Genomic DNA, 25,503 nt, shown 5'->3' on the forward strand with positions numbered 1-25,503 from the left:
CCTATTACCCCATGTAAAAATGTAAAATTTGGGGGGAGGGGGAAACTGCATTTTAGTGAAAAATAATTTTTTTCTTCATTTACACATCCAACTTTCACAAAAAGTCATCAAACACCTATGGGGTGTTAAGGCTCACTGTACCCCTTGTTACGTTCCTTGAGGGGTGTAGTTTCCAAAATAGTATGCCATGTGGGTATTTTTGCTGTTCTGGCACCACAGGGGCTTCCTAAATGCGACATGCCCCCCAAAAACCATTTCAGCAAAATTTGCTTTCAAAAAGCCAAATGTGACTGTTCTGAGCATTGTAGTTTGCCCGCAGAGCATTTTACGTCCTAACATGGGGTATTTCCATACTCAGAAGAGATGGGGTTACAAATTTGGGGGGGCATTTTCTCCCATTACCCTTTGTAAAAATTGTAAATTTGGGCGAAAAAATTAACTTTTTTTTCCATTTACACATGCAATTTTAACGAAAAGTTGTCAAACACATGTGGGGTGTTAAGGCTAACTGGACCCCTTGTTACATGCCTTGAGGGGTGTAGTTTCAAAAATGGTATGGTTTAATGTGGGGTTTTCTGCTGTTCTGGCACCATAGGGGCTTTCTAAATGTGACATGCCCCCCCAAAAACCATTTCAGCAAAATTCACTCTCCAAAATCCCATTGTTGCTCCTTCCCTTCTGAGCCCTCTACTGCGCCCGCCAAACACTTGACATACACATATGAGGTATTTTCTTACTCAAGAGAAATTGGGTTACAAATTTTGGGGGGCTTTTCCTTCTATTACGACTTGTAAAAATTCAAAAACTGGGTCTACAAGAACATGCGAGTGTAAACAAATGAAGATTTTGTATTTTCTCCTTCACTTTGCTGTAAGGGTTAACACACTCACTGAATGTCATTTTGGATACTTTGAGGGGAGCAGTTTTTATAATTGGGTCATTTGTGGGGTATTTCTAATATGAAGGCCCTTCAAATCCACTTCAAAACTGAACTGGTCCCTGATAAATTCCGATTTTGAAAATTTTGTGAAAAATTGGAAAAATGCTGCTGAACTTTGAAGCCCTCTGATGTCTTTCAAAAGTAAAAACATCTCAACTTTATGATGCAAACATAAAGTAGACATATTGTGTATGTGAATCAATGTATAATTCCATTTTCCTTATAAGCAGAGAGCTTCAAAGTAAAAAAAAAATGCAACATTTTCAATTTTTTCATAAAATTTTGGAATTTTTCACCAAGAAATTATACAAGTATCGACAAAATTTTACCACTAACATAAAGAAGAATATGTCATGAAAAAACAGTCTCGGAATCAGAATGAAAGGTAAAAGCATCCCAGAGTTATTAATGCTTGAAGTGACAGTGGTCAGATGTTCAAAAAATGGACGGGTCCTTAAGGTATATTTGGGCTGGGTCCTTAAGGGGTTATAGCAACCGGGACCCACCGGGTATGATGCGTGTTCACCTGCTGAGCGCGCGTCATACCTCGGGAGCCGCTTATGGTCGTTTATAAACGTCCATATGCGGAAAGGGGTTAAATGTTTAAACTTTATTTATTTTTCAATAGGGTTCAAACATGCCATCTAGTGTGGCTTACTTTGAACTAGACTAGAGGCATGTTTGGCTTTGCTGCTTCACATAGCACTGATCAGTATTCGTAACCTTATGATTGAAATGAATAGTCGACTCTGGGAGCTAAAAAAGGGGGGAGGGGAAAGTAAAACATTTTAATAAAAATGAATAAGCCCCTTCCCCAATAAGAAATAAAATTCTAATTTTTTCTAAAATTAAAACAAAATTGTAAAAATTAAAAACAACATACTTGGTATATATTAACATATTTTGTTTTAATGATCCCGTACGGTGAACGGTGTAAACGTAAATGACATTACTGATTTTTAATAACATCAAAAATCTGAAAAAAAATTTAAAAAAAATTTGATCAAAAAGAACTAAATGATACCGATAAAAAGTACAGATCACGGTGCAAAAATTAGCCCTCATACAGCGCCTATACGGAAAAATAAAAAAGTTTGAGGAGTCAGAAGAGGACAATTTTAAATACTGATTTTGTTCAATAAAGTTTGACTTCTAATTAAAGTATAATAATAGAAATAAAGTTTGCATGTCAGTTTTAACGTACTGTGAAAAAAAATATTGCCCCACAAAATTGCGCTATTACATATTTATTTCATTTTGTCATACATATAATTTGTTTCTGGCTTCAAAATACACTATATGATAAAATAAAGGTGTTGTGTGTTATGGGTTTTAGTAAGTGAGGAGGAAAAAAACTTGAGCCAGAAATCAAAATTTGCCAGGTCATGAAGGGGTTAAAGGAGGGGCTTTCATAGAGGCTTTATTTTTTAAACTTTTTGGGTTGTTTATTTCACACTTATTAAATAGTGTAAAGGGTTTCACTCTGGGATCGTCCTTTGCCGTAGCCAAAGGACACATTTCCCACAATAAACCGGCAAACAATGAGTCCTTTCTGCAATTCTGGCTCCTCGCCAGGTTTATTAAACGGAATGCAGGATAAACAAAATATAAAAATAACTCCTAGGCCGTCTAGCCACTCACTACACATGTAGCATGCCCTGACTAATAACTGATGGGCTTTTCCCTGTCAGTTTAAAGACAATAAGTCCTGCAGCCTTATAAGACACAGTTCACATTTGAACATAAAGTCCCATTCGTACAGCCACCTGCTATATGTTACAGGAGCCGCGTCTCTCACTCCGGGAGTCCACGCTTGTGTCCTCAGCAGCCCTTGCTGTGCCCGCCTGGCACTGGACACGGTGTCTCCCCCCTCTAACAGCCACCTCTGTCTAGGGGAGAGCCCAGATTATTCTGTTTCTCTTGCTTTTAAGGACCCTTCCCCTTTCTGCTGCCTCATTGATTAGTCCACAGGTGGAGATTTCTGCAGGATCAGTGTGGGAAATGCACCCTTTCCTTGCCACACAGTCACATATCCCCCCCCCCCCCTCTGCTCAGACCACCGGGGATGAGCACTTGTCTTCAAAAGACAGTGCATACACGACCATGCATCTGTCCTTCTCTTTGGTCTAGTTAGCTGAAGTTGGTCCACTTTCTTCAACCTTTTGAGGTGGTAGTCCAGTAGAATGGTTGCTTTAGTAACACTGTCCTTTGTGCCCAGGAATACAAAGGGGACCATTCCCTCGTCTTGGGAGCTCTTCTTATTACTCTCAACTCTCACTCTAACAACCGCTGACTGGTCGACAACCTTCTGAATGTGCCTTCCTTTCTTCCCAATGACTTTTCCCACCAAGTTTCGGGGAACCCACATTACCACCTCAGCCAACTCTAGGTAACTTCTTGCCTTCTTCACAGCATCTTGGTTCTCACCATACACATGACACATACATGTATCTTTATCAAGAATAACAGCACCCCAGGGATTCTCCTTGCTTGTTGTATATTTGTGCCACGAGTGCCGATTACTGAGCGCATCAAGTCTTTTCGTACATCAAACTGCACATGGAATCTAGACTCTGACAGACATAAGCTTTCCAGATTCTTTCTGGCTTCTTTGATTCTCGATATCACAGACAATTTTGTCCGAAGACTTCGGAAATGGATGTTACCCAACATGTTCACCCTCTTAATGGTAACTTCATTGTCAGACAAGATGACCAGCTGGGCATTCTCTGAGTCATAAGACACCGAAAAGGCTTCAACTGCCTTTGAAAAGTCTTTATGAGCCGATTCCTTTACGCACATCTGCTGTAAGTCTTCAGGAACTTTCAGCTTCACTTTATAGAAACTGTTCTTCACAGCTGGTGTTCCAAAGACTTCCTTGGAGCCTCCTACCTTCTTCATGTTGCTCAAGGCAACGCCCTGAACACTGGCTGCAAACAAGGTAGTCCTTTCAGGCCTCTGCCTTCTCTCACCAAAGGCTGGACTGTAGTGTGAGCTTCTCTGGCCCCGACCATCCAAGTCTGTACCGCCTTTATTTTTCTGATCACGGACTCTGCATCCAGACTCCGGAGCTTCTTGTGAGACTTGCTTCAGCTGCTTTGTTTCTTGAGCCCTTCGCTCAGACTCTGACACTTTTAGAGGAGGCATCTCCATCTCCAGCAGCTTCTTCTGCAGACTCTCGGTTTTCATTCTGAGTTCTTCATACAACTGAGCAATTTGCGCTTCAAGTCTCCCAAGGGCAAGTTTCTTTTTGTGCAGTTCTGCTGCAGCCTGGTCACTGCTTTCTTTTAGGACCTTCATGTCCTCTTCCAGCTTTACGTTTTTCTGCTGCTCACTCTTGAGTTAAGAGGAGTTCCCCTTCTCTCTTTCTAGCAATTCTGTCAAGTTATTGACAGTATCTTCCAGGGACAGCAGTTGTTGTCTCATCTGCTCATTGTCTTTACTCAGTAGCTCCATCTTGGACACTTTCTGCTCATAGACTTTTAGCTGAGCCTCTTGTTTGGAGATCTGCCTTCCCAGCCAATCCAAGGTAGCTGCATGAGACTTAATGTGCATTTCGAGCTTTCTCCTTCTCGAGCTTTCTCCTTCTCGAGCTCTTCCATGGCTACCAACCTAGCCTGGTGATCACTTTGTAGAGCCCGATATGCCTCAGACAGAACATTCACTTCTTCCTCCTTGAGTGACAACTGCTGGACCAGACTCTCCAATTCGCTCTCCTTGCTGGTCACATGACCCTGGGAGCGGAACAGCTCATCCTGCAGAGCCACAAGCTCACTTTGGTGGATCTCCATATCTTTCTGCATCTGAAGCTTCGCTTCTTTCTCTTTCTTCAAGTCTACAAGCGATTTTTCTTTGTCCTCCATCAGGTAATACACCTCTTCTTCTTTTTGTGCCAATTTTGAAGAAACCATCTGTAAGGTTTCTTCAAGATTCTGGATCTGCTCTCTTTTCTTACAAAGTCCAGCTCGGTTTTTCCGAGATCTCTTACTTACAGTGATCTCTTCACTCTCGCTGCAGGAACTTGAGACATTCTCTTGTCTTCTGACCGTCACCTGTTCTTGGCCTGTCTCTTCCTTTGAGCCAACTTGATCCAGCTCTTCTCCTCCTTTAGGAGTTGTCTTCCCGTTTGCAAGGGACTTGGTCCCATGGGCCTTAGGGTAGTTCCTGGACAGTTTCTCGCTGTCTCTCTGCTCACTCGCAGACTTCTCTTTCACTTCAACATTATCTCTCTGCTGTCCAGCAGAGACATGAAGGGCCTTGGGGTCTGCAACAACATCTGGTTTAATGGTTCTACCTTCCCAGTCAGGATCCATCTTTGGTTCAGATGTCACATTTCCTTCACTCAGGACTCTGTCAGTGACCGTAAGCGCAGCACCCGGCTCCACATGTACTTTCTTCAGCACTTTTGCTTTATCAACAGCCATCACTGTAGCTTTCTTTTCGGCCACCATCTTCCCTTCTAGATGACCATGCAATTTCAGCCCCCCTTTTGGCTCATCTTTAACTTGAGGATGGAACCTATGTTCCAGAACCTGCTCCGTTTCTGGTTTTACTGAAGACTCTGTTTCAGTCAGAGGCACACTCTTCACTTGAGTCTCCGGATCCTCTTGCACTTGACTCACAGTCTGTTCTTCAGCTCTCCCAGCAATCTGGCGGACCCCTACCTGACATGTGTCTAGTGACTGCTGATACTCCCCGTCCTCAGCCTCTGCTGAGTGACTCTCAACTAGTGTGTGATGCAAGTCAAGTGTTGTGGGCCTATCAGGTGTACCTGCTCTAGTCACCTGACAGTCTTCCCATAATTGCTGGAAAAATTGAAAATTTGTCCCCAGTACTACATCATTCTCCAAGGAGGGCGCTATTGCAACCTTGTGACTCACTGTACCATAGGGAGTAGAAAAACAGACATCAACAGTTTTATAACCCCAAAAATCAGCCTGTATAGACACTATGTCAGGATCTGGCTTTCTGATAGTGGTCTTTACCAGACTTATTGCCATTCTTGGGTCTAGAATAGCCGCCATCTTTTTACCATCTACAACCAACTCACACAAGTTTTCTTTTGTCCTGTCTGAGTTGGTAGCAGTTCACATTACTTCAGAAGACATAGGCATGCATGTTTCACACAATACAATATCACATTGCACATGTTCAGAATTGACAGGACAGTTCATATCTACATAACCTAAGTCATGCAAATTGCCTTTTGTAATATTTTCTCCCAGTCCTGCATTCAACCTTTTCTGTTCACTAGACTTTTTTAGTCCAACCTGCAGAGTGTGAACAGTCCCATCAGCCTTCATGAGGGGCGCCCCACCCTCACAGGATTTTGCACTTAGACACAGGTTGGAGACATCTTGGACAGAGTTCACACAGTCATCTAGCGAGACAACGCCAACCTTTACCTCAGGAACCTTTGTGTGCGATTTCTCTGGCACATTCTCCCCATTCCACAAAGGCCAAAAATATGGGAAGTCTCTGCCCAGTATAAACTCCACATTAAGCTCTGCACACACCTCCATAACATGGCTTACTGTCCCATAACAAGTTTCAAAGTCAATTAGAACAGTCTTATCAGTCTCTGGTCGGGTCTTCAAAAAGGGTAGTATGTCCGTCATGACTCTGGATACAGCCTGGCGACAATCCAGTTCCACAAACAGCGGGATACCACCTACTATCATCTCACGAGTCCGCACGTCCATCTTTTCTGACCTCCTGGCCAGAAACTTATCAGGTGTGAAGACATCTTCTTGCTGAGCTGCCGCTGATCTCTTTAAGGTGCTCACCACTCCATGCCTCTTGGCGATATCCGGTTGCCGTCCTTGTCGGTTGCTCCTAGCAACGGCCTTGCGACGTCGACCCATCTTTGCACACAATCTTGCACAGCTCACCGCTGCTTTGACACACTTGTCAGACACTCCTGCTGTACCAACAGTCACTTGTCAGCAGGATCGTTGCCCCTAGCAACAATTCCAACGTGTTGCGATCCGTTGCCCCTAGCAACGCCTTCACCACAGGCTCAGTTCTGCTCCACTTGTAACATGCACAGTTGGTTGCTCCCGGCAACAACTCCATTGCAACATGACCACTGGTTGCTCCTAGCAACGTGTACCACGCATCCTCCACCAATTGTAAAAGGTTTCACTCTGGGATCGTCCTTTGCCGTAGCCAAAGGACACGTTTTTCCACAATAAACCGGCAAACAATGAGTCCTTTCTGCAATTCTGGATCCTCGCCAGGTTTATTAAACGGGATGCAGGATAAACAAAATATAAAAATAACTCCTAGGCCGTCTAGCCACTCACTACACATGTAGCATGCCCTGACTAATAACTGATGGGCTTTTTCCCTGTCAGTTTAAGTCCTGCAGCCTTATAAGACACAGTTCACATTTGAACATAAAGTCCCATTCGTACAGCCACCTGCTATATGTTACAGGAGCCGCGTCTCTCACTCCGGGAGTCCACGCTTGTGTCCTCAGCAGCCCTTGCTGTGCCCGCCTGGCACTGGACACAGTGTCTCCCCCCTCTAACAGCCACCTCTGTCTAGGGTAGAGCCCAGATTATTCTGTTTCTCTTGCTTTTAAGGACCCTTCCCCTTTCTGCTGCCTCATTGATTAGTCCACAGGTGGAGATTTCTGCAGGATCAGTGTGGGAAATGCACCCTTTCCTTGCCACACTGTCACAATAGGTATTCCAGAAATGTTGCACCGGTTTGTCCCATTTTCATGCACGGAACCCACACTCAAAATTTCATTTTTCACAGGCCTCTTTAAAAATGAAAGAATCAATCTGATTGGTTGCTATGGGCAACTGTACCACTCTCTCTCTCTACACACAGCTTTTGATAAATTTCCCACAATATGTCATGGCCCCTAGGGGAGCGGGGCTATGCTGCAGTGGGTGGGTGGATAGTAGGGAAGGGATTTACTGAACTAATGCTGTTCACCGACCCTTTGCATCATAGCCATGCCCCTGGAGACCATGTGACTTATGACATATTCTTTCTGGCATATGCAATGTAAAGAATGGGGAGCTCAACAAATAAATATCAGAAGGGTGCTGCCAAGGTGTTTAATTCAAACCATATTTACACAACAAGAAAAGAAAACGAACCAAAAAATGGTGCACACCAAAAAATGTAAGACAAAATATGCTTCAAGCTTTATTATAATAGCACATAAAAAAATATAAAAAAATAAAAGTGACACACAGATCACCATGAAAATCATACAGAGACTTCTTAACCCCTTAAGGGTGCAGGGAGTACAGGTATGCCCCTGTTCCCGAGTCCTTAAGGACTCGGGAACAGGGGCATGATCCCGCTAACAGGGTTTAAACAGTTCTCACGAGCGGACAACAGGTTAAACCCTGTGTGTCCCGGTTGCTACGGGCAGTCATTAACCCTTTAGACGCCGCAATCAAAGTTGATCGCGGTGTCTAAACTGAAAGTGAAACTATCCTGGCAGCTCAGCCAAGCTGATCAGCTTACTGGACGACAGGAGGGTCCTCACCTGCCTCCTCCTCGTCCGATCAGCGATCTACTGCTCCATGCCTCAGTGTATGCAAGCAAAAGAAAAGTAAAGAGCTAAAAAAAAAGTTAAAAGTGGTTAAGAGATTAAATGTGAAAAAGCCCCCCCATATAAAAATTTAAATCACCCACCTTTTCCTATTTTTTAAATAAAAAAATAATGTAATAAAAAAATAATAATCATATGTGGAACCACCGCGTGCGGAAATGTCCAAACTATTAAAATAAGGTTAGCTAAACCACACAGTCGATGGCGTACACGTAAAAAAAATACCACATTCCAAAATTGTGAATTTTTGGTCACTTCATATACCATAAAAATATTAATAAAAATCGATCACAAAGTCCCATCAAAACTAAATTGGTACCGGTAAAAACTACAGACCATGGTGCAAAAAATAACCCCTCATATAGCCCCATACGTGGAAAAATAAAAAAGTTATAGGGGTCAGAAGATGACAATTTTAAACACACTAATTTTGGTGCATGTAGTTATAATTTTTTTAAAGTAGTAAAATAAATAAAACCTACATAAATTTAGTATCCCTGTAAGCGTATGGACCTACAGAATAAAGATAAGGTTTCAGTTTTACCAAAAGGTAAGATGATGTTCGAGACTTCTGTCTCTGGGTAGATAAAGGGGTACTCCGGTGGAAAACAAATGTTTTCAAATGATTATGCCTCACAAAAACACACAGATCTTGCTGCATTTTTGTGGGGCATAATAATCATTTATGGCGGTTTTAACATTTGGCTGACAAGTTATTATTAGATTTTATATTATTGAGCACATTGTATGTCAGTTTTTCATATGCAATAGATATATATTTTTAGGTTGTAGTGTAACTATTATATAGTGAGGGTTGCACCCACAAGGCCCTGTGGGTGATAGCCCCGTATGATATGCTGACTGGTTTATATAAGTATTTGTTTTAAATAAACTTATATAATTTTTATATTCTTTCTGTTTGTCCATTGATCCTTGAGCGCCACACACAGGCCCTTATTTACTAAGAGTGGAGTGTAGGTTTCTTTGTGGGTTTTAACCCCTTAAGGACGCAGGACGTAAATGTACGTCCTGGTGAGGTGGTACTTAACGCACCAGGACGTACATTTACGTCCTAAGCATAACCGCGGGCATCGGAGCGATGCCTGTGTCATGCGCGGCTGATCCCGGCTGCTGATCGCAGCCAGGGACCTGCCGGCAATGGCCGACGCCCGCGATCTCGCGGGCGTCCGCCATTAACCCCTCAGGTGCCGGGATCAATACAGATCCCGGCATCTGCGGCAGTTCGCGATTAAAATGAACGATCGGATCGCCCGCAGCGCTGCTGCGGGGATCCGATCATTCATAACGCCGCACGGAGGTCCCCTCTCCTTCCTCCGTGCGGCTCCCGGCGTCTCCTGCTCTGGTCTGTGATCGAGCAGACCAGAGCAGGAGATGACCGATAATACTGATCTGTTCTATGTCCTATACATAGAACAGATCAGTATTAGCAATCATGGTATTGCTATGAATAGTCCCCTATGGGGACTATTCAAGTGTAAAAAAAAATGTAAAAAAATGTAAAAGTAAAAGTAAAAAAAAAGTGAAAAATCCCCTCCCCCAATAAAAAAGTAAAACGTCCGTTTTTTCCTATTTTACCCCCAAAAAGCGTAAAAAACTTTTTTTATAGACATATTTGGTATCGCCGCGTGCGTAAATGTCCGAACTATTAAAATAAAATGTTAATGATCCCGTACGGTGAACGGCGTGAACGAAAAAAAATTAAAAAAGTCCAAAATTCCTACTTTTTTAATACATTTTATTAAAAAAAAAATTATAAAAAATGTATTAAAAGTTTTTTATATGCAAATGTGGTATCAAAAAAAAGTACAGATCATGGCGCAAAAAATTAGCCCCCATACCGCCGCTTATACGGAAAAATAAAAAAGTTATAGGTCATCAAAATAAAGGGATTATAAACGTACTAATTTGGTTAAAAAGTTTGTGATTTTTTTTAAGCGCAACAATAATATAAAAGTATATAATAATGGGTATCATTTTAATCGTATTGACCCTCAGAATAAAGAACACATGTCATTTTTACCAGAAATTGTACGGCGTGAAAACAAAACCTTCCAAAATTAGCAAAATTGCGTTTTTCGTTTTAATTTCCCCACAAAAATAGTGTTTTTTGGTTGCGCCATACATTTTATGATATAATGAGTGATGTCATTACAAAGGACAACTGGTCGCGCAAAAAAAAAGCCCTCATACTAGTCTGTGGATGAAAATATAAAAGAGTTATGATTTTTAGAAGGTGAGGAGGAAAAAATGAAAACGTAAAAATTAAATTGTCTGAGTCCTTAAGGCCAAAATGGTCTGAGTCCTTAAGGGGTTAATTCCCTAAAATATATTTTCCACGGTATTTACTAATGTTTCCCTACATTTTCCACTTTCCCTACACTTTGCTATTTTTACACATGCTCTGATCTGTCTGGTTTTTCTCAGCTCGAATCCACCACATTTTCTGTGGAAACCTTAGTAAATATGTTGTTTTTTTGTGAAAATGTCGGGAACACGCCCTTTTTTTTGGAGTCCACGCCTCCTTTCCCCAGCGGCCACGCCCCTTTTTTGGGTTTTCTTAGCAAAATGGAGAGTTAGTCGGGGTTTTTTCAATTCTGGTGCAAATTCTGGCGCAAAATCTAGCGCAGACAAAATTTCTGGCGCAATGCGACAGAATCTGGCACACAAGCCGACAAAACATCGGGTTTGCAATAGTAAATGTGGGCCACAAATGCGTTTGAGTATATATTTTTCTCCTTTGGGTAAGGAGTAAGTGTGGATTGCTCGGAAAAGGTGATTTCTATTGGAGTGTGTTTGATATATATTTTTTTTAATAAATAGATTTGTAAATAACTTCTATTTAAAAATCTTAACCCTTCCAGTACTTATCAGCGGCTGTATACAACAGAAAAAGTTGTGTAGTTTTTTGCAGTCTGACCACAGTGCTCTCTGCTGACACCTCTGTCCGCGTCTGGAACTGTCCAGAGCAGGAGAGATTTGCTATGGGGATGTGCTCCTTCTCTGGACAGTTCCTGACATGGTGTCAGCAAAGAGCAGTGTGGTCAGACTGGAAAGAACTACACAACTTTCTTTGTAGTATACAGCAGCTGATAAGTACTGGAAGAATTAAGATTTTTAAATAGAAGTAATTTACAAATCTGTTCAACTTTCTGGAACCAGTTGATTTGAAAATATTAGTTTTTCACCGAAGTACCCCATTAACCTTAAAATTACTGACTTGACCAAAAATCTCAACTTCACTGAGAAAAGCCAGAAAGCATTCAGGGGATTGGAGATAAACAAGAGGACATTGCCTGTACAGAGCACCAATTTGTAGTGGGAACAAACTATACAAGTGACACTAATGAGAGGGAAAAGGCGTATGGCCACTGCCAAATGTTCAAGTGCTATTAAAGGGATATTCTGCCCTTAGACATCTTATCCCCTATCCAAAGGATAGGGGTTAAAATGTCTGATTGTGGGGGGGTCTTGCTGCTGGGACCACCAGCAATCTCTGGGTAGCACCCGGAATTGGTGAACAGGTGAAGCTCCAATCTCAAACGCTGGGTTTCTGAGATGGAGAGGTCACGCCACGCCCCCTCCAGATGTCATGCCACACTTTCTCCATTCATGCCTATGGGAGGGGGTATGAGGGATAGGGGATAAGATGTATAAGGGTGGAATACCCCTTTAAAGACAAGAGAGGGGGCAGGGATCACCCTTGGGAGTGGAGGAAAAAACATTGACCAGGACCCAAGCCATAGGGCCATGATAAAGAGCTAGGATGTGACCAAGCATCAACTCACCGTTCCCTATCTGACGTAAGGCCAACCGAAAGAAGGACCAGTTAACCCAAACACCTTTTCGGCATCCACCAAGATCAGACACACAGGTGTTTGGGTTTTACACAGATGAGACAACAAAAGGATTGTTTTATTTGTATTGCCTGAGCTTCTCTCAGTGAGACAAACTCCACCTGATCTGGGAATCTGACCAAAGGGAGTGAAGGGGAGAGGCCATTTGCTTGGAAAATAGTTTAATGTCCATGTTAATCAAAGAGATTGGGTGGTAGCTAACACATATAGATGCATCCTTGCCAGGTTTGGTTATCATGAAATAGTTGCCATCAGGGACTGGGAAGCAAAAGAGCCACCCAAAAAGACTGCATTAAAAACATAAGTCAGTCACTATGCTCAAGAGGAAACATGCGTCCATTGTATTTTTTCAGGAAACACACTTTAAAACTGGTAGAATACCTAAATTGCCCACTAACCTTTTTGCTTCTTGGTTTCATTGCACAGGTCCTTCCTCAGCCTCCTGTGGCGTGTCTATCGCTATACAGAAACAGGTGCCATTTACTCTAGTGGCCCGTATTGAGTTTGAAGACAGCAGAGCTCTCTTCCTCAAAGGTAAAATTGGCAACGTATCCTACATGCTTGCAAATTTATATGCACCAAACAAGGGGCAGACTAGATGCCATCATATTGCTGGGATGCACAGCAATACCACAGTGTGAACCCAGCTTTATCGTCTTAAGACCCATTTGCATTGGCCATTGGGTGAATGAATGTTCCTGATAATTGGCCTGTGTAAAAAGGCCCCTTTGGCTTTTTTCTTTTTGTGGCTACCGCATCAGCTTCAGTGCTTCACTGTTCCTCTGGACCAGAGACCTACTGCTATAGGCCATAGCAACAAGTCTGAAGACCGTAAGAACATTGGAGGACCAAAGTGGGGCAATGTGAGGACATAAAACTATTTGGGAGCAGTATAGGGGCCTACAACTATATAATGGCACAGAACAGGCACTATTACTGTGTGGACCAATAAACATGGATAGTTTGTAAAGAGGCAGGCATTGTGCTGGAGAAAGGAGATTAAAATGTTTGTCTGGCAGAAAGGGGAACGACTTAGATAAGAGAAGACATTACCATTGAGTCAGGGACCCTGGGGAGATAGGAAGAGGAGCTGGAAGCATGGAAGAACAAGAGTATATAAAAGCATAAAGATTTGGAAGAAGAGCAACTGTGTTAATTACCAATACATCGCTAATAAAGGGAGTACAATTTCTGGAAATGGCCTACTAAGGGGTACTCAGGCAAAAAAAAAAGATTGGAAACCACTGATCTTGAGTGACGGGTCTCGTTTGCTGCAAAAACATTCAAATGGTAGATTCTGGAAAGCATTTTCCTGGCCAAAGACCATCATCATAATACCACAATCCTTGAATGAATGGTAAAGACTATACTACCTGACCATGTGCACTCATGTCTTCCGATGGTCTTCCCCGGCCAAAGTGCCATCTTTAAGCAGGACAATGCTCTGTGACATTAGGCTTGGATCAATAGGAATGGTTGAAGGAACATGACAACATATTGATATTGCAGATATTGAATATTTTTTGGGATATACTGAAAAGAGCTTTGAGATCTGTGTCCCCTTCTCCAAAAAATTTAACTAATGAAGCTGCTGCAGAGGGCATGGCTCGATTTGGGTATGGAGGATGTTAGCCACCAACTGGAATCTTTTTCAGGATGTCTGCAAGCCACAAAGGCAGACTAACTTCATATAAAGTAAGTGTTCCTAATTAAGTGATCATTTAAAGGGGTTATCCAGTAAGAAACTTTTTTTTATATATCTACAGGATCCAGAAAGTTAAACAGATTTGTAAATTACTTCTGTTAAAAAATCTTAATCCTTTCAGTACTTATGAGCTTCTGAAGTTGAGTTGTTCTTTTCTGTCTAAGTGCTCTCTGATGACACGTGTCTTGGGAACCGCCCAGTTTAGAAGAGGTTTGCTATGGGGATTTGCTTCTAAACTGGGCGGTTCCCGAGACACGTGTCATCAGAGAGCACTTAGACAGAAAAGAACAGCTCAACTTCAGAAGCTCATAAGTACTGAAAGGATTAAGGTTTTTTAATAGAAGTCATTTACAAATCTGTTTAACTTTCTGGAGCCAGTTGATATTTAAAAAAAGTTTTTTCCTGAATAACCCCTTTAAATGTATAATGCAATAGTAATCAGTACAGTAAAAATACTAGTGATTTTAGGAAAACATTTGAGGAAACAAATAAATAATCTTACAGCAACAAAGAAACCATTTGTGAAATCATTCATAAAAAAACATGATTATCATGCTACAAAAAAATTATTATTTCAAATAATCTAATGATAAGCATGGACATAACCATGTTCATGCTTACTACATGGTCTGAAGAGCCCTCTAGTGATAAAAATATATATATATATATATATATATATATACACAATTTAACACAACTGGAACTAACAGCCTTGTCAGACTTTACTTACATGTCTATCAAAAGACAAAGCAATTAGCAAAGCAAATAGACCCAGCTATTTTTTTCTTTGGCTTACATTTTCTTTCTCCTCACATTCCAAGACCCAAAACTATTTTATTTTTCCACTGACAGAAATTGTATTAGGGCTTATTTTTTGTGGATTATACTTTTCAATGGAAGATTTTATTTTATCATATAATGTATTATGGAGCGAGGAAAAAAATGATATGTAAGGGAAAATTAAAAAAAAATATGAAATTCCACAATTTTGTGAGGCAATATTTTTTTGGGAGTTAACAATATGGTAAATCTGACATGCTAACTTTATTCTATAGGTCAGTATTATTCCAATGAAACCAGACTTGGATAATTTTTGCTTCTTTTTATGGTAAAAAAAAAAAAAAAAAAAAAAATTAACTTGAGTAAAAAAAAATATTCTTATTGCCCTGTTCTGATCCCTATAACTTTTTTTAATTGGTGATACCAAATATGTTTACTTATTTTGACTGTGTTTTATAAAAAAAAATGGGAAAAGGGGGTGATTTAAATTTATATTGGGGGAGAAGTTATTTTAACCCTTTAAGGACCAAAACAATTAGGTCTGTACACCCCTAAAAGACCAGGCCTGCTTTTTCAAATTGGGATGTCTGACTTTATTAGAGTATAACTCTGGTAACGTTTTGCCAAACACGATAATTCTGACATTGTTTTTTTGTCACAAGTTGTCCTTCATGTACATAGTAAAAGTAAGCCGATATCATTTGTAGTTTTTTTTACAATGCACAAAATCATGAAATTTAAAAAAATTATGATTTTTTGCTATTTTAACACTTATAGGTTGCATATATTTATACTTTTTGACCAAATAGTTTATCAAACTTATACTTTCAGATGTCTTTTTTTTAAGTGTTTTTTTTTTTTATTAACATTGTAAATGAAATAGAAGCCTAACAATTGCACTTGAAATTTTCAGTATTTTCAAAATAATAGGGGGTACAGTGAGTATTTTAATGCCATAGTTTTTTGGCAGGAATTATTACAAAGTCAGTGTTATAAATTCAAAATTTGCTTTTTTCAACAAATGCATCATTTGTGGGACATATTTTTTGTACATCGCTTCTGATATTGAAAAAAAGCACCCTATATTTTATTAAGCTGCTCCTCCCGTGTTCGGAAATACCCCTGCTTAGGACATATTTGGTTCCTTGGCTGCGTGGTGGGACCCAGAAGGAGAGGAGCGCCATTTGGCTTTCAGGGCATAATTTTAGGGTGAATGGATTATAGGCTGTACTTCATGCCTGCAAAGGGTTTTAGCTGCCAGAACCATACAGAACCCCCACAAGTAATCCCATTTTGGAAACTACACCCCCTATAGTATTCCTATACACAAAAAGGGTCAGACAGAGCGCAACCGCAGAGTATTTCACACGGTGGATGCGAGATCACTGCTGCAGCTGGGTAGCTCAGTATGTCCGCTTGTGACTGCTGGCGGGAAATCCGCCGCAATGAGTGGACACACAAAGCTGCCTAGCCGCAGGAGGGAGCTCATTGTTGTGATCCTACACAAAAATGCATAATATGTAGGATCATACAGCGGACAACCGCAGCATATTACATGCTGCGGATGTCAGCAGTGTGATCCCACACATTACGCATTTTTTTATTATATTTATTTAATAAACATGTTTTTTATTTTATTTTTTTTACACTTTTTTAAATATTTTTACACTTTTTTTACATTTTATTTTTTTATTATTACCCATTTTTTTTAAACACTTTTTATTAATTAATTAATTAATTTATTTATTTTTACACTTTTTTTTTTTAATGCTTTGGAATACTTAGTATTCCAAAGAATTGAAGTTATATGCTGCCTGCCAGTTTTCACTAGCAGGCAGCATATCAGGACGTGCCTCTGGCAATAGCCAGGGCAGACCTGGGGGTCTTTGTAGGACCCCCGGCTGCCCAGGTATGAAGCAGCACCCCGCGATCGTTGCTGGGTGCTGCCGGAGAGACAGAGGGAGCCCCCTCCCTCTGTCAAACTCCTTACAGCTCGCGGTCACTTTTCGACTGCGGCTGTAAGGGTTAAACTGCCAGGAGTGAACTTCACTCTCGGCAGTGCGGCAGGCCCCGTCCAGCCGCGTATTAGACACAGCACCCCGCAATCACGATGCTTGGTGCTGCAGGGAAGACAGAGGGAGCCCCCTCCCTCTGCCATAACACTTACAGCCACGGTCACTTCTGACCGCGGCTGTAAGGGTTAAAACTGCCGGGACTGAAGTTTACTTCAGTCCTGGCAGTGCAGCAGGGTCCCGGCTGTGTGATACAGCCGAGTCCCTGATGCAATCTCGGGGGTGCACTGGGCAGCACCCACGATAACCATGGACGAGTATACTAGTCCTGGTGCGGGAACGTGCATCAGTAGATGGCTTACGTTGTTCAATGTAATGCTATTGTATTACATTGACCTATGTTATCAGCGCATGATTGCTAAGGGCTGTCTAAGGCAGCCTTAACGTGTACCTGTCCTATCCTACAAATAAAATAAAAAAAAAGTTATATGTTCCTCTTTTACTGATCGTGTACATATAATTTTTTGTGTATAGGACCTATATTTCTCTCAGAAATACCTTCTATCTGTTGCTCACTCTTTTTTATCATTTTTGGGGGGGCGTTTCCTCACACTGCATGACTCATCTTTCTCCCTAAGGCTAAGTTTCTACTTGGTTTTTTTGTCATGCGTTTTTTGGGTTGAAAAAAACGCAAGAAAAAACGCCAGTGCAATTTCCTGGGTCTGGCGTTTTTTCATTTGTGTGAAATTTGCACCTTGGCAGTTTTTTTGGTACCCAAAATTTGTTGGGTACCAAAAAAAATAAAATAAAAAAGGATGCAGTAGTGATGGAAACAAGTTTATTTAATGAAATGTATATATTTTATAACAAAAATTTTATAATTTTTTAATAAAGTGCGTGTATTTCACTTTTTTTCTCAATTTTTTCCTTCTTAGGTAGTATTACTATTCCCAGCATGGAGCAGACTGTTCCATGATGGGGGTAGTAATACCTGTACTAATAGACATATCACCCCGTGTGACACCCGATCCCTGTTTTAAAAATTTGAAAGTGTTTTTTTTTTTATAAGCCATGATTTCTATAAAAAAGGAAATAAAATTTTCTTATAAAGTATCAGAAAGGTTAATTTTTTTCCCAAGATGGACAACATAAAGAAATTTTTTTAATCTGATTTAAGCAATTGCTCTCTACCGAGCACCAGGAAGGATTGGTCAGTCCCCATTCTTCCACAGCAACCCATCGGCAGCCCGCGATTACATCGCAGAGCTGCAGATGGGTCCCCTAGACACCAGGGATTACCGCCATTAAATGTTTAAAAGCCATGATTGCTATTGCTCACTGCATTTAACTATTTGCATAGAAGACAACTTGGCAAAACAAGAACTTTTATAAGATACTTCATAAGAAATCACTGATTAAAAAAACTCCAATAGCGGTCCCCATACTATCCAAAACATAATCCTGTCCGGCTGCAGTATTATATTTTTCCCAGCTGAAGCACAGGCAGGGAAAAAGTCCAGTAAGTGAGGGTCGGACTAGCACTCCCCTGTGCTCATTCCTGTCCTATCAGACTGCAGGAAAAAAAAAAAAGGGATGCAGTAGTGATGGAAACAAATTTATTTAATGAAATGTATACATTTTCTAACAAAAATTTTATTATTTTTTAATAAAGTGCTTGTGTTTCACTTTTTTTTCAAAATTTTTAACTTTTTTTTTAGGTAGTACTACTACTACCAGCATGGAACAGAGTGTTCCATGATGGGGGTAGTAATACCTGTACTAATAGACATATCGCCCCGGGTGTCGTGACACCCGATGCGATAGTGCAAAATATAGCAGAGATGTGGAGCGGCTCTATACAGCGCTCGCATCTCTGCTCTGCACTCTGGCCAGTGATGTGAATAGAACATCACTCATTCATATTTTCCGCCCAGAGTGGGGATTGGCCGGATGGTTGCTGCCAATCACCGATCTCTGAGGAAAATATGAATGAGTGAGTGGCTGGCCGGAGTATAGTGCCGAGATGCGAGCGCAGGAGAAAGCCGCTCCATCTCTGCTATAGACAGGATGATCGCAGCGGGTGTCAGTAGTGATACCCGCTGTGATCTGTTCTTACCTGCAGGTACTACTACTCCCAACATGGAGCACACTCTGCTCAATGCTGGGATCTGTAGTATCTGTATTAATAGACAGATCACAGCGAGTGTAACTCCTGACACCTGCTGCGATCTGTCTATTAATGCAGGTACTACAGCTCCCAGCATGGACCAGAGTGTGCTCCATGTTGGGAGTAGTAGTACCTGCAGTTAAGGAAAGATCACAGTGGATGTCACTACTGACACCCGCTGTGATCCTTCTGTATAATGTATAGATGTGGCCGGACGCTCTTCTATGGTACCCTGCACTGACGGATATATACACATATTTTTATTTCCGACAGAGAGCTGTGATTGGCTGGAACCATCTGGCCAATCACAGCTCTCTGTGGGAAATATGAATAGGTGTATATATACGGCAGTGCAGGGGACCAAAGAAGAGCGGCCAGCCGCATCAATACATTATACAGGAGGATTGCAACGGGCGATCTGTCTATGAGTACAGGTACTACTACTCCCATCAGGAAACAGTGTGTAATACTACCTAAAAAAATGTACAAAATATAGGAAAAAAGTGAAAAACACACACTACATTTTTATTATTGTTGGCTACATTTTTAGGTCCCCGCCCGCCCACATAAATTGATCCCTGTTTTAAAAATTTATAAAATTTTTGTTATAAAAAAGATAAATTTTGTTAGATACATTTTTTTCCTTCACTACTGTATTTTTTTTATTACATTTTTTTTTAATGGTACCCTATGAAAGTTTATTAAAAAAGGTATCTCCGTCACTTTTTTGGATCGCTGAAGTCCAAAAAAGAATAAAAATCGCCTGCAAAAACGCCAAAGTTAAAACCCACATATCGTGCTTCTTGGCGTTTTCCCATTCCCATAGACTTATATGGGAGAAAAACGCCACGATTGTGACTAAAGAATGGCCAGTGGCTCAACATGCTGCAATTTTGGAAAAATGCCAAAAACGCAAAAAAAAAAAGAGTGAAAAAAAGCGTAAAGGATAAAAAAAAATGCCAAAGTGAAAAACGCCAAGTGGAATAAGAAATTTTGCGATTTCACATTGATTTACAGCTAACATCTGGCCACAGCGTTTTTTGGCTGAAAAAATGCCCTGCTGCAGAATTGGAGTTTTTCTCTGCGTTTCCCCCCCCCCCAAAAAAAACAAGTAGAAACTTAGCCTAAGTGCTGGGTCTCTTCATCCATTCACCGCACGCTGCTCTGTAACCCCCTTCTCCCTGCTGCAGTCTGATAGGACAGGAGTGAGCACAGAGGAGTGCTAGTACCACTCTCACTTACTGGAATTTGTCCATGTCTGTGGACAAAGATGATGCTGCAGCCAGACAAGATTGTGTTCTGGATGGTATGGAGTGTTTTTATTTTTTATAAGCCAGGATTTCTATAAAAAAGGAAATAAAATTTTATTATAAAGTATCAGAAAGGTTAATGTTTTTCCCAAGATGGACAACATAAAGACATATTTTGAATCTGATTTAAGCAATTGCTGTCTACCGAGCACCAGGAAGGATTGGTAAGTCCCCATTCTTCCACAGCAACCCATGCAAAACTGCGATTACATCGCAGAGCTGCAGATGGGTCCCCTAGACAGCAGGGATTACCGCCATTTAATGTTTAAAAGCCATGATTGCTATAGCTCACTGCATTTAACTATTTACATAGCAGACACGTTGGCAAAACAACAACTTTTATAAGATACTTCATAAGAAAATTTGACTTCCTTTTTATAGAAATCACTTATAAAAAAAACTCCAATAGCGGTCCCCATACTATCCAAAACATAATCCTGTCCGGCTGCAGTATCATCTTTTTCCCAGCTGAAGCACAGGCAGGGAAAAAGTCCAGTAAGTGAGGGACGGACTAGCACTCCCCTGTGCTCATTCCTGTCCTATCAGACTGCAGCAAAAAAAGAGAGAGGAGGAGGCGTATGCGTGCGGCTCACGGATGGCAGCACCTGACGTGAGCTCTGCACTGACCGGAGATTTACAGCCCTTCAAAGCGCCGTAACTGGCTCCTACCTGGCAGCAGCCTTTACCCTTGTGGAGGGGAACATGTCCCGCTCCCATAAAAATAAGAACCTGAAGCTCTCGTAGCATCTGTTGCAGTCTATCCCAGACATCTTTAGATTGGGGCCTTGCACTAAGATGGCCTACCTCCGCTACTACTCCGGTTTGATAGAATCCATAGGGCCCTCGCCAGGCCCCAAAACCCAGAGATACCCAGAAATGTTATTCTTAAATTGCATTACCCGGAGGTAAGAGATGTCCTGCTGCAAGCGGCAAGAAACACCCCTGTCTTCCCAGGCATGGCACACTCTGTTCATTTATACTCTGACTTGGCGCCCACTACATTAGCCCGCCACAGAGAATTTCGCCCTATTACCCGGGCACTCTAGTGGGAAGGAATTAAATACAGGTGGGGGTTCCCCTTCTCCCTCAACTTTCAGCTGCAGGGTCGCACTCACGTTGTTAAATCAATCACAGAGGCATGGGATGCTTTAACCCCTTAAGGACCCAGCCCATTTTTACCTTAAGGACCCGGTCCTTTTTTGCACATCTGATCACTGTCACTTTAAGTATTAATAACTCTGGGATGCTTTTACCTTTCATTCTGATTCCTAGATTGTTTTTTCCTTACACATTCTACTTTATGTTAGTGGTAAAATGTTGTTGATACTTGCATCATTTTAAAATTTCATGAAAAATTTGAAAATTTAGCTTTTTTTTCCACTTTGAAACTCTCTGCTTATAAGGAAAATGGACATCCCAAATAAATTATATATTGATTCACCTATACAATATGTCTACTTTACGTTTGCATCATAAAATTGACATGTTTTTACTTTTGGAAGACATCAGAGGGCTTCAAAGTTCAGCAGCAATTTTCCAATTTGTCACAAAATTTTCAAAATCTGAATTTTTCAGGGACCAGTTCAGTTTTGAAGTGGATTTCATATTAGAAATACCCCATAAATGACCCTATTATAAAAAATGCACCCCTCAAAGTATTCAAAATTACATACAGAAAGTGTGTTAACCCTTTAAGTATTTCATAGGAATAGCAGCAAAGTGAAGGAGAAAATTCAAAATCTTCATTTTTTACACTTGCAAGTTCTTGTAGACCCAGTTTTTGAATTTGTACAAGGGGGTAAAAGGAGAGAAATCGCCATAAAATTTGTAACCCAATTTCTCTTGATTAAGGAAATATCTCATATGTGTATGTCAAGTGCTCTGTGGGTGCACTAGAGGCCTCAGAAGGGAAGGAGCGAAAATCGGATTTTGGAGAGTGAGTTTTTTTTTTAATGTTTTTTGGGGGGCCTGTCACATTTAGGAAGCCCCTATGGTGCCAGAACAGCAAAAAAACAACAACAAAAAAAAAAAACAGATGGCATACTATTTTGGAAACTGCTCTCCTCAGGGAACGTAACAAGTGGTCCAGTGAGCCTTAACACCCCACAGGTGTTTGACGACTTTTTGTTAAAGTTGGATGTGTAAATGAAAAAAAAAAATGTTTTCACTAAAATGCAGTTTTTCCCCCAAATATTACATTTTTACAAGTGGTAATAGTAGAAAATGTCCCCCAAAATGTGTAATCCCATCTCTTCTGAGTATGGAAATACCCCATGTGTGGACGTCAAGTGCACTGCGGACGTACTACAATGATCAGAAGAGAAGGAGTCACATTTGGCTTTTGAAAAGCAAATTTTGCTGAAATGGTTTTTGGGGGGCATGTCGCATTTAGGAAGCCCCTATAGTGCCAGAACAGCAAAAAATAAATAAATAAATAAACAAACAAAACACATGGCATACTATTTTGGAAACTGCACCCCTCAAGGAACGTAACAAGCGGTACAGTGAGCCTTAACACCCCACAGGTGTTGGATGACTTTTCATTAACGTTGGATGTGTAAATGAAAATTTGGGGGTTTTCCCAAAATTTTACATTTTTACAAGGGGTAATAGGAGAAAATGCCCCGCAAAATTTGTAACTCCATTTCTTCTGAGTATGGAAATTCCCCATGTGTGGAAATCAAGTGCTCTGCTGGTGCACTACAATGCTCAGAAGAGAAAGAGCGCCATTAATCTTTTGGAGAGAGAATTTGGTTGGAATAGATGTCGGGGGCCTTGTGCATTTACAAAGCCCATCGTGGTGCCAAAACAGTGGACCCCCCACCATGTGACCCCATTTTGGAAACTACACCCCTCACTGAATTGAATAAGAGGTGCAGTGAGTATTTACACCCCACTGGTGTTTAACAGGTCTTTGGAACAGTTGGCTGAGCAAATGAAAAATTTTATTTTTCATTTTCACAGACCACTGTTCCAAAAATCTGTCAGACACCTGTGGGGTGTAAATGCTCACTATACCCCTTATAACATTCCGTGAGGGGTGTAGTTTCCAAAATGGGGTCACGTGGGGGGGGTCCATTGTTCTGGCACTATGGGGGCTTTGTAAACACACGTGGCCTTCAATTCTGGACAAAGTTTGTTACCAAAAGCCAAATGACACTCCCTCTCTTCTGAGCATTGTAGTTCGCTCGGGCTTTTTTCTCCCCTATTTTCCCTTGTGAAAATGAAAAATTTAGGGTAACACCAGCATTTTAATTAAAACATTTTTTTTTCGTTTCCCCATCCAACTTTAATGAAAATATGTCAAACACCGGTGGGGTGTTAAGGCTCACTATACCCCTTGTCATGTTCTGTGAGGGGTTTAGTTTCCAAAATGTAGTCACATGTGGGTATTTATTTTTTTGCGTTTAGGCTAAGTTTCCACTTGGTTTTTTTTCAGGCAGTTTTTGGAAAACTGCCACTGCAGTTTTTGAGCCAAAGTCAGGAGTGGATCCATAAGGGAGGAGAAGTGTAAGTTCTTCCTTTATATGTTCTATTTCTTTTGAATACACTTCTGGCTTTGGCTCAAAAATTGCAGTGGCAGTTTTCAAAAAACTGCCAGAAAAAAAAAAAAAGTGGAAACTTAGCCTTATGTCAAAACTACTGTAAAATCCGCCACCCCTGTGCAAATCACCAATTTAGTCCTCAAATGAACATAGTGCGCTCTCACTCCTGAGCCTTGTTGTGCATCCGTAGAGAATTTTACGCCCACATATGGGGTGTTTCCGTATTCAGGAAAAATTGTGTTACAAATTGTGTTACCTCTTGTGAAAATAAAAAAGTATGGGGCAACACCAGCATGTTAGTGTAAAAATGTTAATTTTTTTACGCTAACAGGCTGGTGTAGACCCCAACTTTTCCTTTTCGTAAGGGGTAAAAGGAGAAAAAGCCCCCCAAAATTTGTAGTGCAATTTCTCCCGAGTACGGAAATACCCCATATGTGGCCCTAAACTGTTTCCTTGAAATTCGATAGGGCTCCAAAGTGAGAGAGTACCATGCGCATTTGAGGACTAAATTAGGGATTGCATAGGGGTGGACATAGGGGCATTCTACACCAGTGATTCTCAAACAGGGTGCCTACAGCTGTTGCTAAACTCCCAGCATGCCCGGACAGTCAGTGGCTGTCCGGAAATGTTCGGAGTTGTTGTTTTGCAACAGCTGGAGGCTCCATTTTGAAAATACTCCCGTACGATCCGTTTTAATTTTTATTGGGGGGGGGGCAGTGTAAGGGGGTGTATATGTAGTGTTTTACCCTTTATTATGTGTTAGTGTAGTGTTTTTAGGGTACATTCACATGGGGGGGTTTACGGTGAGTTTCCTGCTAGGAGTTTGCGCTGCGGCGGAAAATTAGCTGCAGCTCAAACTTGAAGCAGGAAACTCACTGTAAACCCGCCTCACTCAGCTGTCATGAATATTAGGAAGGTCCTGGCGGTTATGGATAGTGCTCAGCGCTAGTCTCGATCAGTTTACCACCCTGCCCTGCTTACCCTTAATGCGGAAAAAGCATTTGATAACATCCGCTGGGACTGGCTGAGACTGGTGCTTACCAAATTTGGTATCAATGGTAAATTTAGCTCTTATTTGTCGGGCCTTTATGATAGTCTCACAGCTAGAGTGTACACTCCGGGTATAATCTCTGCCCCCTCTCACTAGCAAAAGGTACTCGCCAGGGATGTCCCTTGTCTCCACAATTGTTCTATTTAGCAATTGAACCCTTGGCGCAGTTTCTCCTCTCCTCTGACCTTTATCTGGGTATCCAGGTCGGATCTCAAGAAGTCAAATTGTCCATGTTCGCGGATTATGTGCTTTTATACCTTAGTAATCAACGTGAGGCTGTCCCCACAATACTAGAATTTCTTATGTGGTGAGTTTCACAAGCTACAAGATTAATGCGGCTAAAAGCATGCTTTTGCCCCTGGAAATGGTCTCTCCTAGATGGTTGTCTGAGGTGGATACCTTAGGAGTGGCCCCCTCTTTCATCACATATCTGGGAATATGTATAGGAAAGACACCTGACACTCTCTATACTGTAACACTCACGTTTCAGAAGAAAGGATCCCGGGTGGATCAGCAGGACCTGTTTGGCAGATGACTCG

The 25,503-nt window shown here is 41.2% G+C and overlaps 1 protein-coding gene and 1 pseudogene across 4 annotated transcripts in view; both read right to left on the bottom strand.

Moving 5' to 3' along the window:
• LOC130281585 (sodium-dependent serotonin transporter-like) overlaps nucleotides 1–25,503 on the bottom strand; it is a 526,811-nt gene that overhangs the window by 491,424 nt on the left and 9,884 nt on the right. The window lies entirely within an intron of this gene.
• LOC130268790 (fragile X messenger ribonucleoprotein 1 homolog) lies at nucleotides 1,909–4,155 on the bottom strand (annotated as a pseudogene).

Source organism: Hyla sarda, chromosome 1 (genome assembly GCF_029499605.1).
Source record: "Hyla sarda isolate aHylSar1 chromosome 1, aHylSar1.hap1, whole genome shotgun sequence".
Taxonomy (NCBI): domain Eukaryota; kingdom Metazoa; phylum Chordata; class Amphibia; order Anura; family Hylidae; genus Hyla; species Hyla sarda.